The following is a 12,332-nucleotide window of genomic DNA, read 5'->3' on the forward strand; positions in this document are numbered from 1 at the left end:
TAGAGGGCATGTTTTCACAACAACCAAAAAAATGAAATAATGACTTCAAAATCATTACATTAGTATATTTGACAGTAAATTCAGTTAAATCAAAAATAAAACAAACAATACACTACTGTAAACACAATTGTGTGCAAGTGGGCTTATGGATCCTGCCGTCTGTTGGGGTCTGGCCACAGGATCTCATCAACATCACAAGCAATGGCCGCGTTTCCCAGATTCCTTAAGAAGCTCTTAAGCGCTGAAACCTTCTTAGGAGCGCTCTTAAGAGCGCCGTGAAAGAAGTACGTGTTTCCCAGAGTCATTCTTAGCTTAAGAAGATCTTTCACTAAGAAGGAAATGTAAGATCAGCCTGACCCACTCTTAACAGCCTTCTTAGCGACCAAACGCTCACTGCAGCCGCGTCAGGGAAAGTTATATCTGACACTCAAAGGAATACTAAAACCATGCGTGATGATAAATGTGCGCCCACAGCTGCAGAACACTGACGCAAGAAAAATAATAGCATAATAAGAAAAATTACGATATAAAAATAAATTGCTCATGTGTTCCTGTAGCTACATAAATAAAATGAATCATCATTACTATCACTCATTACGTTTTCACAAACATTCGGCATCTGCATGAGTTGACGTTAGATATAAAAACATCAACAACCCTGTGGTATTTCACAGAAATCAGGGAAACTGACAGGTGTAATTGAACTCGGCTGGAACCTCATCAAGAGATCGAGGCTCCACCTCAGTCTATATATAAAGGCGTTGCTGAAGTCCACGCAAGTGGACTACTCCCAACAATAAACCCACTACCACCACACATCAACTATCATGTATAGGGCTCAAGGCCGTAGCCATGGAGTCAACATCGGGGGGTACGAATTACATTTTTTATGATAATTTCTGACTGCGTGCGTGGTTTCCTGTCGTAGCGTAGAACATTTATATTTTTATATCAATATATTGGGGGGGACATTTTGACCAGATTTGAATAGTGGGGGGGGATGTGTCCCCCCAATATGTATTATGATTACGGCCTTACACGGTGTTGTGTGTGATTCGTGCGCTGATAAAGTGGTGGGTGATCGATTTTCCTGGCATCGATTGATTTAGTTTCAACACCACGGCGGTGGACAGCTCCCACTAAGAGCTTCTTAAGAGGCTTCTTTGGCGGGATCTTAAGAAGGCAGTTAAGAACGTGTCTGGGAAACACCCCTATCTTAGCACTCCTTCTTAGCCGAACCCTTCTTAAGAGCCTTCTTAAATCCTTAAGAACGTTCGAATCTGGGAAACGCGGCCAATGTCTTCTCTCGCTAAGCATCGGGGAAAAAAAAATATCCCCTTGTGTGGCGAATCCATCCCTGGATTGGCCTCACCTCTGTCTCCGCAGGCCTGTTCCATTGCCTGCAGAAGAGGCATACGGGCATGTGGTTGGCGGTCATATACGCGCCATCTCCTTGCGGAAAAGAATTCCTCTATAGGATTTAGAAATGGCGAGTAAGGAGCAAGTACAGAACTTCAAATTGATCATGGTTGGTGAACCAGTTCTGGACCAGAGCAGCCGGATGGAAACTAACATTATCCCAAACAACAACAACAAATCTGGGCTGCTCTGGTCCATCCTGTACAACTGCATCATGAAGTGCATTAGAAATGAGATTATGTGTTGCGCATTATAGGGACCCAGTTTGGCATGATGGTGCAGTAGCCCTCGAAGACTTATGGCAGCACACAATGTGATGTTTCCCCCGCGCTTCCCTGGGACACAAAATTGCCCTTTGGCCAATTATATAACGTCCGCGTCGTCTGTTTTTGCTAAGGTTGAATCCAGCCTCATCAATGTAAATACATTCATGCGGCTGGGCAGCTCCATCCATGTCCAAGATTCTCTGTAACAAAAAAGACATATTGGATGGCTTTACTCAAAGCACACACTTAATACATTGACTACATATACAGAACCGACCCACCCCCCCAACCACACAGGTACCTGAATGTATCTATGTGGTACTAATCCAGTGGTACATATTCATCTGTGACTGGACTGCACCCATTCTTTGTTGTATATGTAAAGGACTGAAACACTTACCTGTCCATATTCATGTTGATGTTCTTTGACCCTGACACCGTTCCTCTCAAATGGGACCCTGTACAGTTGCTTCATGGTCATGTTGTGCTTTACCAAGATCCGTCTAATAGTTGTAATGCTTACTCGATTTATGTTGTTGAATACTTGCCCATCTGCAAGTATTTGTTGCTGTAGCTGGTGGAGACGGATTGCATTGTTTGCTCTGACTAGGTTCACTATGGCAAGTTCCTGCTGTTGGGTGAACAGGTGTTGGCGTCCACCCCCAGTAGGTCTTCTAGCCATTCTGTAGAAAAATGCAACCACAAATTGTTCTTATTTGCTTAATTTTTACAGTACTATGTATACTGAACTTTACTGTATTTACCATACACAGTACTGAAACATCTCAACACGTTATCACGGTATGTTTCACAGAACTACCACTTTTGTTGAAAAAGGAGCATTAGCCACCCTGGAATACAATACATGTAATACAGAAATGTGATATGGCACAGTACTGTAAATACTCTAGATACAGTCTGAGTAGAGTAGAGAGTTGAAGACATACCTGTTTTCCAGTCGGAATGTCCTTATTATGGATGAAACTGTGAAGCGGCTTAGATTAGGATGGACTCTGCCCAGCTTCCCTCATAGTCAGGCCATGGTTTATGACATGGTCCACCAAAGTTGCTCTTGTGTCATCCGAAATAATGGTCCTTGCGTGGGCTCTTTGACCACGTCCGCCTCTGCCTCCGCCTCCGCCTCCGCCTCTAGCTCTCCCTGCCTTCATGCTTGCAAAGTTGTCAAAATGGCAACTGAGGCCTTTTTGTAGCTGGCTAATTGGTGTTCAGTTTTGTAAGTAAGTGTTTTCAGGTGTGCGTCTATGTCTTTTCAATTAACCAATGTGTGTTGTATTTTGAATAGATGTGTTTTCCCAATGGTACCCTGAGATTTCGTTTTTGAACTAAGTGTCTTATGTATGAAATAGTGTGTAGTGTCTAGGAGCAAGTGTGTTGCAGAAAGGAGCAAGTGTGTTACAGAATTGCAACTAAAGTGCAAAGCAGCGCTTTTGTTTAAGGTATGGTTACACTTTGTTTAAGGTATAGTAACAACAACTTCAAGTTATGTTACTTTGGTTTAAGCATGTGTCTATTCAAGCAACGGACAAAAACTGTAAAAATGCCACACTAATTCATCAGTGCCTCATACTAACTCCTCACATGTGCAAACACTCATTGCTTTATTCAACACCAACCAATCATGGCTTTAGAATAGGCCTATAAATAGGCCAAAGGTCAAGTAAAGGTCTCGAACAATGGAAGCAAACAATGCAGACAGAGTAATGCTGGGGACACACTACAGGATAATCGGACCGATTTTGCCCCTTCCGACAATCCTAGGTAACGTCCCGATTATCTTGATGGTTCTACAGATTATTTTATCAGATGTTCCCTTGGTGTGAGGTGTGTCAAGAGTGACCGAATCTGCTCGGAAGGACGTCGGAGGCGCCGCGATCATGAATCCTAAATATTCAACATGTTGAATATTTGCGATCAGAAATCCTGATGTGTGGGGGGAATCCCGAGGACAAACGCAGAGTTTATCACGTGAAACGAAACAATATCCAATCAGAAAGCAAGTTGAGAGAACACGGGAGCATAACAAACTGAGTCACGGCGCAGCACAAAGTTAAATGGAATTGATTTGTGGCAACAGCAAACCCTTATCTTTTTTTCCTGTGAATTTTCTGTGAAAATCATTGCAAAGACTATCATCGCAATTTCTTCCTGCATATCGTCCGCCATGCTTATTCTTAAGTCTCGAGAGATTTTGCGAGATTTCTTGTGTAAGTCGGGACACTTGTTGGAAATCTGTTTGTGTGTGGTGTGCTGTCTATGTCCAATCATGGCACACCACACATTGTAGGAGTGAAACGGCTAAATCTACGACTTTTTGTCTTCATGTGTGTGGTCTCACAGTTTGAAGATCTTATAAGATCAAAAAAATCGTTTAGTGTGTCCCCAGCATAAGGGGAGGTGGAGGGAGAGTCAGAGGAGGAGGCAGAGTTCGGATTAGAGGAGGAGGAGGAGAAAGAGGAAGAGTTGGAAGGGGAGCAACGGGAGGAAGAGGACGAGTTGGAAGGGGAAGAGGAGGAGGACAAAGACCAGGAACAAGAAGAGTGGTTTCTGATGACATTAGGGCTACTGTCATTGATCATGTGATCAACCACGGTTTGAGTTGCTTTACAGTGGCCGGTATAGTTCGAACATTCAGAAACAGGTATGTAACAATCTACTGTAATGTACATAATAATAATGATGATGATAATAATAATAGTATAAATATATTTTAGCATCCATTGACTGCAGTGCACTGCATGATTGGTCACAGTCTGGTGGATTACTGTGTCATACTGTGCAACAGTAGAGCTGACTGTAAGAAGACATTCTGACAATATTGTAGAAAATAATAAATATATTTCAGTAGGTTACAGTTCATGGCACACACTCACACTGTTCTTGAATCTTCTACAGAGTGGAAAGGCAAAGGTTTTGTGGTGGGCGAGGTCACATGTTCACTGATGAGCAAGAGACTGCTATCATGAATAGGGTGAAGTGCCTTGCCCAAAGACACATCGTCATTTTGCACGGCAGGGAATCGATCCAGCAACCTTCTGATTACTAGCCCGACTCCTTCACCGCTCAGCCATCTGACTCCCGCAATAACTCTTTCTCAAATACGCAATCATATCCTTAATGATGCCACAATGTTTGCTAACATAAATGCTGTGAGCCTCTCAACAATACACCGTGTCCTCTCGAAAAATCATCTCAGAATGAAACGGCTGTACAGGGTTCCTTTCGAAAGGAACTGTGACAGAGTCAAGAATATTCGACATGACTGTGGAGGTATGTATATAACACTTTCTCCAAAATATCAGACTTGCACCAACCAAGTCAGGCTATTGGGTTGTGCATCTACTGACATATTGTTTTGTATTTTATAGAGAATTATGGAGTTGGATGCCCATCCCATCATCCATGAATACATTTATGTGGATGAGGTGGGCTTCAATCTCAGCAAAATCAGAAGAAGGGGGAGAAATGTCATTGGACAAAGGGCCATTGTCAATGTCCCTGGACAACGTGGCGGAAACATTACAATGTGTGCTGCAATTACACAGAATGGTGTCCTGCACCATCATGCTAAACTTGTCCCTATAACACTGATCACATCATACGGTTTCTGGATGCAGTTCATGATATGCTTGTGCAATGTCTGCAGAATGAAGACCAGGCAAGATTTGTCATCATCTGGGATAATGTCAGCTTTTATCACGCCCGTCAGGTCCAAAACTGGTTTGCTGCTTATCCACATTTTTCTGTTGTCTACCTGTCTCCATATTCACCATTTCTAAACCCTATCGAGGAATTTTTCTCTTCGTGGCGCTGGAAAGTGTACGATCGTCGTCCCTATGTCAACATGACACTTCTCGAGGCAATGGAGGAGCCATGTGGAGACATCAACGCTGCCTCCATCCAAGGTTGGATATGCCATACAAGGAGGTTTTTTCCACAGTGTCTGGCAAGAGAGAACATACCATGTGACGTGGATGAAGTACTGAGGCCGGATCTAGCCCGGAGGAGAGATGGAGTCTAGATACTCCCAACCATGTCGCCCACCAAGAAACACACACACCCCATTATTTTGGAATACTGTAATCACCTTTTTACGTAGAAATGTTTGGTTTCCATCCAACTACAATTGTTTGATGTATTGTACGTAAATTTAGTATTTTCTTTTGTACTGTGTAATACTGTATTTACACCCACAAATGATTACAGTACAAAAATAAATGGTTTGGTTTCAATCTTGTTTTCGTGTTTATACTGTGCCATGGATTTGTCATCATCTCTGCCATTTACTTTCAATCTTGTACAGAGATGTACATGGGAGCTCATGAAAGAAGAGCTTTAGGTTTTGAATAACTGTGTGAATATGATATAGCCAAACATGTAATATAATGGCAAAAGAGTTTGCAACATGAGACAAAAGTTTGCTTTTGACACGTTTGTGATATTTTGAATGCAGTGCCTTTTTTTGCAAGAGAAGCGAGGCATTTTGTGTGTGCAATTGTTGGATTTGAGTGTTAAGTTTTGAAAAGAAGAGCACAAGTAAAAAAGTGTGTAAGCATTTGAAAAAAAACTAAGTTAGGACTACAAAAGGAGGGGGAGGGGAAAGAGCAGGGAGATAAACCAGAGAGACGAAGGGCACATGGCTGGTTAGTTTGGACCAGAGAGAAGCAGGTGGAATACTAAGCCCCGTTGGGTGACTGAAGGACTACTTTGAAGGGGAAAGTCATTTTTGTTTGACTTTTGTGGATTTTTGTTGGACTGTGGAAGTTTGAAGAAGGAGCCTGCCTGAGTTAGATTTTTTTTGTCTGCTCCTGGAAAATAGAGTGCCCTCTTCTTGTGAAACCTGTTTTTGAGTGGTCCATCCCACCCTGTTGCACTGCCTCTTGTCTGCCCTAGTCAGCTCTTCTCGTGACGCTACAGTACATTACAGTAGATTGTTACATACCTGTTATCATTTCTACAGTAAAGGTTCAAATGATACTCACCTTTGTAAATCGTCTCAAATTAGGTTATTTATAGGCCTATTCTAAAGTCATCATTGGTTGGTGTTGAGTAAAGCAATAAGTGTTTGCACATGTGAGGAGTTAAGGTGAGGCATTGATGAATTAGTGTGGCATTTTGATTTTGGTTGTGTTTGAAATAGAAAATGAAGATGCTCCCTGATAGAATTTTGTGTGTTACGTGGAGAATTGTGTGTTGTGTTTTGCAAAAAGTAATCATAAAATCAGAATCCACTCTACTGTGTAATGTTACAGTGTGTTTATTGAATTGAAAACTGAATCAAAGGCCAAAAATTTGCATATAGTTTCGCAGATTTGAGGTATGGCTCTTGTGTTTGAGTGACAGGTTCCAGAAATTGTGTGAAAAGTATGGAATTTGTGTGTAAGCATTTGAAAAAAAAAACGGTAAAATTCAAACAACATTGAGCATTGGTTGAACTTGTTGTGAACCATAGGGTAACATTGAGAGAGGCTGGACAGAGTTTAGCCCAACTTCAACAGATATACTGTTGCAACAGTAATTTGGACATTTTAACAAGAGCACAAGAAAACTACTATTGTCTACTGTCTACACAGTACAGTAAAATGTAGCCTACTATATGCACTACAGTATATACATACATATATACATAAGTGCAAGTGTACATGTAAGAAAGCAAGCAACAGTAAAATAAAATAAAAAATAGGATTAACTAAAATAGAATACAACAGTTTAAATCAGCTACCACTAACCAACAACAGCACTACAGTATATACATACTATATAATACATTTCTGTCATGCAGTCCATGATTGAAACAATGTACTGTATTTACTGTAATTTGCTGAATACTTTCATTTGTCTCCACAAATGTATTTGCTGTGTTTACAGTATGTAGCGTATTATACAGTTTTCAGAAATATGTTCTGATTTTCTGTGAAAAATGCAACCTTTACACAGACAACATATAAACATATTAATGTACTTGTACGTACTCTACTGGAACAATATCTCTGACAAACTCAAGCAGGTTATATCATTAGAAAGGGATAGTTAGTGTAAAAAATAAATAAATGTTGCACTACAGTGTATAACTGGTTCAAACAGAGTCCAATTTTATGAACCATGTGTGTGGCATAAGGTGACAGAAATAGGTATTTATTAGAGCTGTCAAAGTTAACGTGTTAAAAACTCGTTAATGCAATCTCATTTTAACACGACAAAAAAAACAGTAAAAATAAGATTAACTAAAATAGAATATTTTGCAGCGAATACAACAGTTTAAATCAGTTGCCACTAATCAACAAGAGCAACAAGTCTTTCAGCAAGAGTCATTGTGATCCTTGAGGAAACTAGCATTGGGTTCAGCAAACCATTCCTAAGTACCGTTGTACTCCTGGAACAAGTGCGTCTTGAGCTTTTTCTTGAAGGTGGAGAGACAGTCTGTGTCTCTGATGGAGGTGGGGAGTTGATTCCACCACTGGGGGGCCAGGCAGGAGAAGAGCTTGTGTTGGGACCGGGTGGTCGAGGCAGGCCTCAATCCTAGCTGAGATCCCCAGATCGGTCGGGGTGAACGACAGGTACAGCTGCGTGTCGTCAGCGTAGCAGTGGTAGAAGAAGATTGGTCCAAGTGAGGTGGTGTACAGAGAGAAGAGGAGGGGTCCAAGGACGGAGCCCTGTGGGACACCCGTGGAGAGCTGGCGAGGGTCTGACAGTTTGCCTCCCCAGGAGATCTGGTAGGATCTTCCCGATAGGTAGGATGAGATCCACTGGAGTGGATCACTGCAGTGCCAGTGATGCCCATCTCAGAAAGTCTTTAGAGCAGGATCTGGTGGTTAACCGTATCAAACGCTGCAGAGAGGTCCAGCAGAAAGATGACGGATGACCTTGAAGCCGCTCTGGCAGACTGGAGGGCAGTGGTGACTGAAAGGAGGGTCATTTTAGTAATTTAGCAGACGCTCTTATCCAGAGCAGCTATGACGGTAGTAGCACTGTTTAGCTTCGATTTGAGCAGATTTCTAAAAAACTTGGAAAAACAACATTAACTAGCTAGATTATGTACACTGTAAGCTAAATGTACATGCCTTGTTTGGCCAATTCGGTCGATTGTGGAAGAATCTCAAACGTTTTTTTAGTTATCGAGGAGTATAGCGCTAGCTACTTTTGGGGGAGGATAATTCCGGTTTCCCCTATGTCTCCACTAGTCACTAGAATGGTTATAACTTTTAATCAAAATATGATATTTCTAATCTGTCTTCTGTTCTACATTGCCAACAGATTTGTGGATATTCCACCTCAAAGTTTTTCTCCATCTTGTAATTTAAGTGGTTAACAATTAAGGTGTCTGATGAGGTATGGTGGATGGAGAAGTTTTTGTTAAAAAAAAATGGCTGCCTGAAACCACCTTGATAAAATATATTTGGCCTTAAGTAATCACATATTTTTTCACATCATAAAAATTATGGTTTGAAAGAGGGGAGGGGACAGGATCAAGGGGGCTGGAGGTGGGGCGATGAGAGAGAATGAGGTCAGAAAGCTCTGACTCGTACAGGGGAGAGAGAGAGTTTAGACATTTAGTTGGGTCAGTCATGCGGTAGAGGACCGAGGTGAAATCAGTTTCAAATTCGAGATTCAACAGACATTCATATTCGTACCTCCGTGTCATATTTAGGGACCGGGGTAAAAGAGTTGACAATCCAAATGTTTCTTCAATATCTTTGTCAAAATCAACCATACAAACTTCAAACTTGTTGCACATTCTTCTACTACTGACTGACCAATTTGTCCAAGCTTTGGTTTGGTGATAATGTTAAGTATTAATTAACCTATAGCCAATAAATCAATAAAATCCCACATTTTCCAGTATTTCCTCAATATCTTTGTCAAAAATTACCACAGAAACGTCAAACTTGTTTCACATTCTTCTACTAATATCTGAACAAGTTGTCCAAGCTTTGGTTTTGTGATAAAGACGATTATTAATTAACCATGGCCATAGCAATAAATCAATATAACACATATTTTCAAGTATTTACTCATTATCTTTGCCAAAAATGACATCCGGTGCGCCTAAGAGATGGCCCGCAAAAACCTAGCTTTTTGTTTGTCATGTTAGTGTTTGTTACTTGTTTTGTCAACGTTATATTGTCGTTTATTCAGTACGACCGGCAGACACTTCTGGACATTAAGTTGTCACAAGGAATATTTTGCAAACTTTAATTCCACATTTTGGAGTGCGAGCTCAGACTGCAGCTGGCCCTTTGTTTTTCCACCGCTCTGTTTACCTGCAAGACGGAGGAAGAAGAAACGGCGTGCTGGAGTTCTTGTTCAAACTCGGAAACGGTGCTTCGAACCTGCTTTTCCAACCATCTTACTAGCTAACGTTCAGTCCATCGACAACAAAATAGATGAACTTAACGCTCGTGTCAAATTGAACGGGACATCAGGAACTGCTGTGTACTGGCATTCGTCGAGACCTGTCTGTCTCCGGATATCTCCGACGCAGTGGTTACACCGTTGGGATACACCATATAACGCCAGGACAGAACAGCTGATTCAGGGAAGTGCAGGGGCGGAGGGGTCTGTGTTATGGTTAACTCTCTCTGGGCTACGGATGTAGCGGTATTAGCATCTCACTGCTCTCCGGTCCTTTGAGCTGCTAACTGTATAAAAATCAGACCCTTCTATCTACCTCGGGAATTCACTGCGGTCGTCATGAGTGCAGTCTACATCCCCCCCCAGGTAGACAAGGCCGCTGCTTTGGATGAACTGTATGGGATTATCAATGGTCTGGAAAATGTGCACCCAGAGGCAGCCTTCATTGTTGTTGGTGATTTCAACAGAGCTAACATGAAGAAAATCCTGCCCAAGTACTATCAGCATATTGACTTCTTCACACGTGGAGACCAGATCCTTGACCATTGTTATACAACATTCAAGGGCAGTTACAAACCCCCGCCCTGCTTTTGGTAAGGCTGATCACAACTCCATTCTTCTCCTTCCCGCATGTGAACAAAAGCTTAAAGGGGCAATTGACTGTTTTTTGGGGGTATTTCACACTGTTCCTTAAGGTCTCCAAATAGGGTATGTAACATTGGTTGGGTTGAAAATGGCCCGGTTGCTGTTCTATGCCCACTGACAGATCCTCTGAAATGTTCCCGGGAAAAAACACTAGCTTTTTTCCTTTTATGGTATGCTCATTAATATTTAGATGAGCTGCGCGCTGATTGGTTGGTTTGCAACGAGTGAAGCTGGGGAGCAAAAACGCAACACGGCCAACAGCAGCACGCGCTGAAACACCGAAGTTGGAGACTTGAAATAAAAACTTGCAAATAAATCTATTGTGTCTACACAGCACTGTTTTCAACAGATTGACTATACATCATTTGAAATGATAACATTACTTGTTTCCACTTCTGTTGTTGAAGCAAACTGGATTGACTTGGGTGGGTAGAACGTTAGGCTACAGCTTAGCAACCAAACCATATCCTGATTCTACTCGGCTTCAGTTAGCTAGCTAGCTCTAAATAACTTGCTGAAAAATAACATGACCAAGATCTGGACAAGCATGCATCTTGAATTGTAGATTTACATTACACAGGTTATTTATTTGAATGAAACACATTCAGGAACATGAATCAACGTTAGCCCCATTGCCAATAAACTAGGCTAAATTATCACACATTCTACCTATGCTCTTGCGTTAGCAAGCTAAACTTGTTTACATGCCTACAGTCTAGGTGTTACTAGTAACAGTTACTAGCAATGCTAACGTATCCTGTATCAAGCACCTGCCTTTCTCCAGTTCTTTCAAATAGATTATCTTGACAGGCGTTAGCAATAAGCCAGACTGCTGTTCGTTTTCTGGCTATTTTTCGGAAGCTTCCCTTCTAATGCCGACTACAGCTAGTCTCGCTAGAGTCATTTGATGTGTGTAGAAACGTATTTAGCATTCTACCTGGTATGCTATATTATACAGGAAACGTTAGCATTGCTAATAACTGTTAGCACAACATCATACTGTCCTTATAGGCGGTTGCAATGAGCATACGGTCGGAACAGCACCTCTTTCCAGGTTCAACTTCCTAGCAAATCCTGCTTGCAATTGTCCAAGGTTGTCAAAACTGTCTTGGGTGAAATGTTCAGAGCAAATGAATGATTGAGTGTCGAACTTCGCCGGGATCTTCTCATAAGACAACAGCAGCCATGCCTGTTGAATGTTTGGCTCCTTGGGAAGACTGTGAGTGTTAGCCTTCCCTGTAGGCTACAGCCTGGAACACAGCATTTACGACCGTGGTCCATTTTCAATATCCTTGTTATAATTCAAAACGTTCTTCTTTGTAATTCCTCATAAGTAGCCTACACAGAGCAGCGCGCAGCTAAACTAGTATCGGAGATAGACGCTACTTCGGGCTGGTCTGGATGTAAATTCTGGGGCGTGACAAAGATACAGACCAGAGCCAATAAGAGGGCGATCACCGGTCCTACGTAGGACCGGTAGCTTTGTTGAAAAGTTAGCGTTTTACAGCCAAATTTTTTCTTTTTGAGATTTGAATAGGAAAGAGGTGTCAATGGACTTTGATATTCACGGTATGTTCATTTTACCCACCGAACTGTCGTTATTCAACTATGACAAGGTAAAATCGGTTTTGC

General features: G+C 41.7%; 1 pseudogene; it reads right to left on the bottom strand.

The window, feature by feature from the left end:
- Window positions 1–1,434: 1,434 nt before the first annotated feature.
- On the bottom strand, window positions 1,435–2,367 carry LOC146258474 (uncharacterized; annotated as a pseudogene).
- Between the last annotated feature and the right edge of the window lie 9,965 nt (window positions 2,368–12,332).

The sequence above is a fragment of the Hypomesus nipponensis genome, chromosome 14 (assembly GCF_054491055.1).
Source record: "Hypomesus nipponensis isolate SF chromosome 14, ASM5449105v1, whole genome shotgun sequence".
Taxonomy (NCBI): Eukaryota; Metazoa; Chordata; class Actinopteri; order Osmeriformes; family Osmeridae; genus Hypomesus; species Hypomesus nipponensis.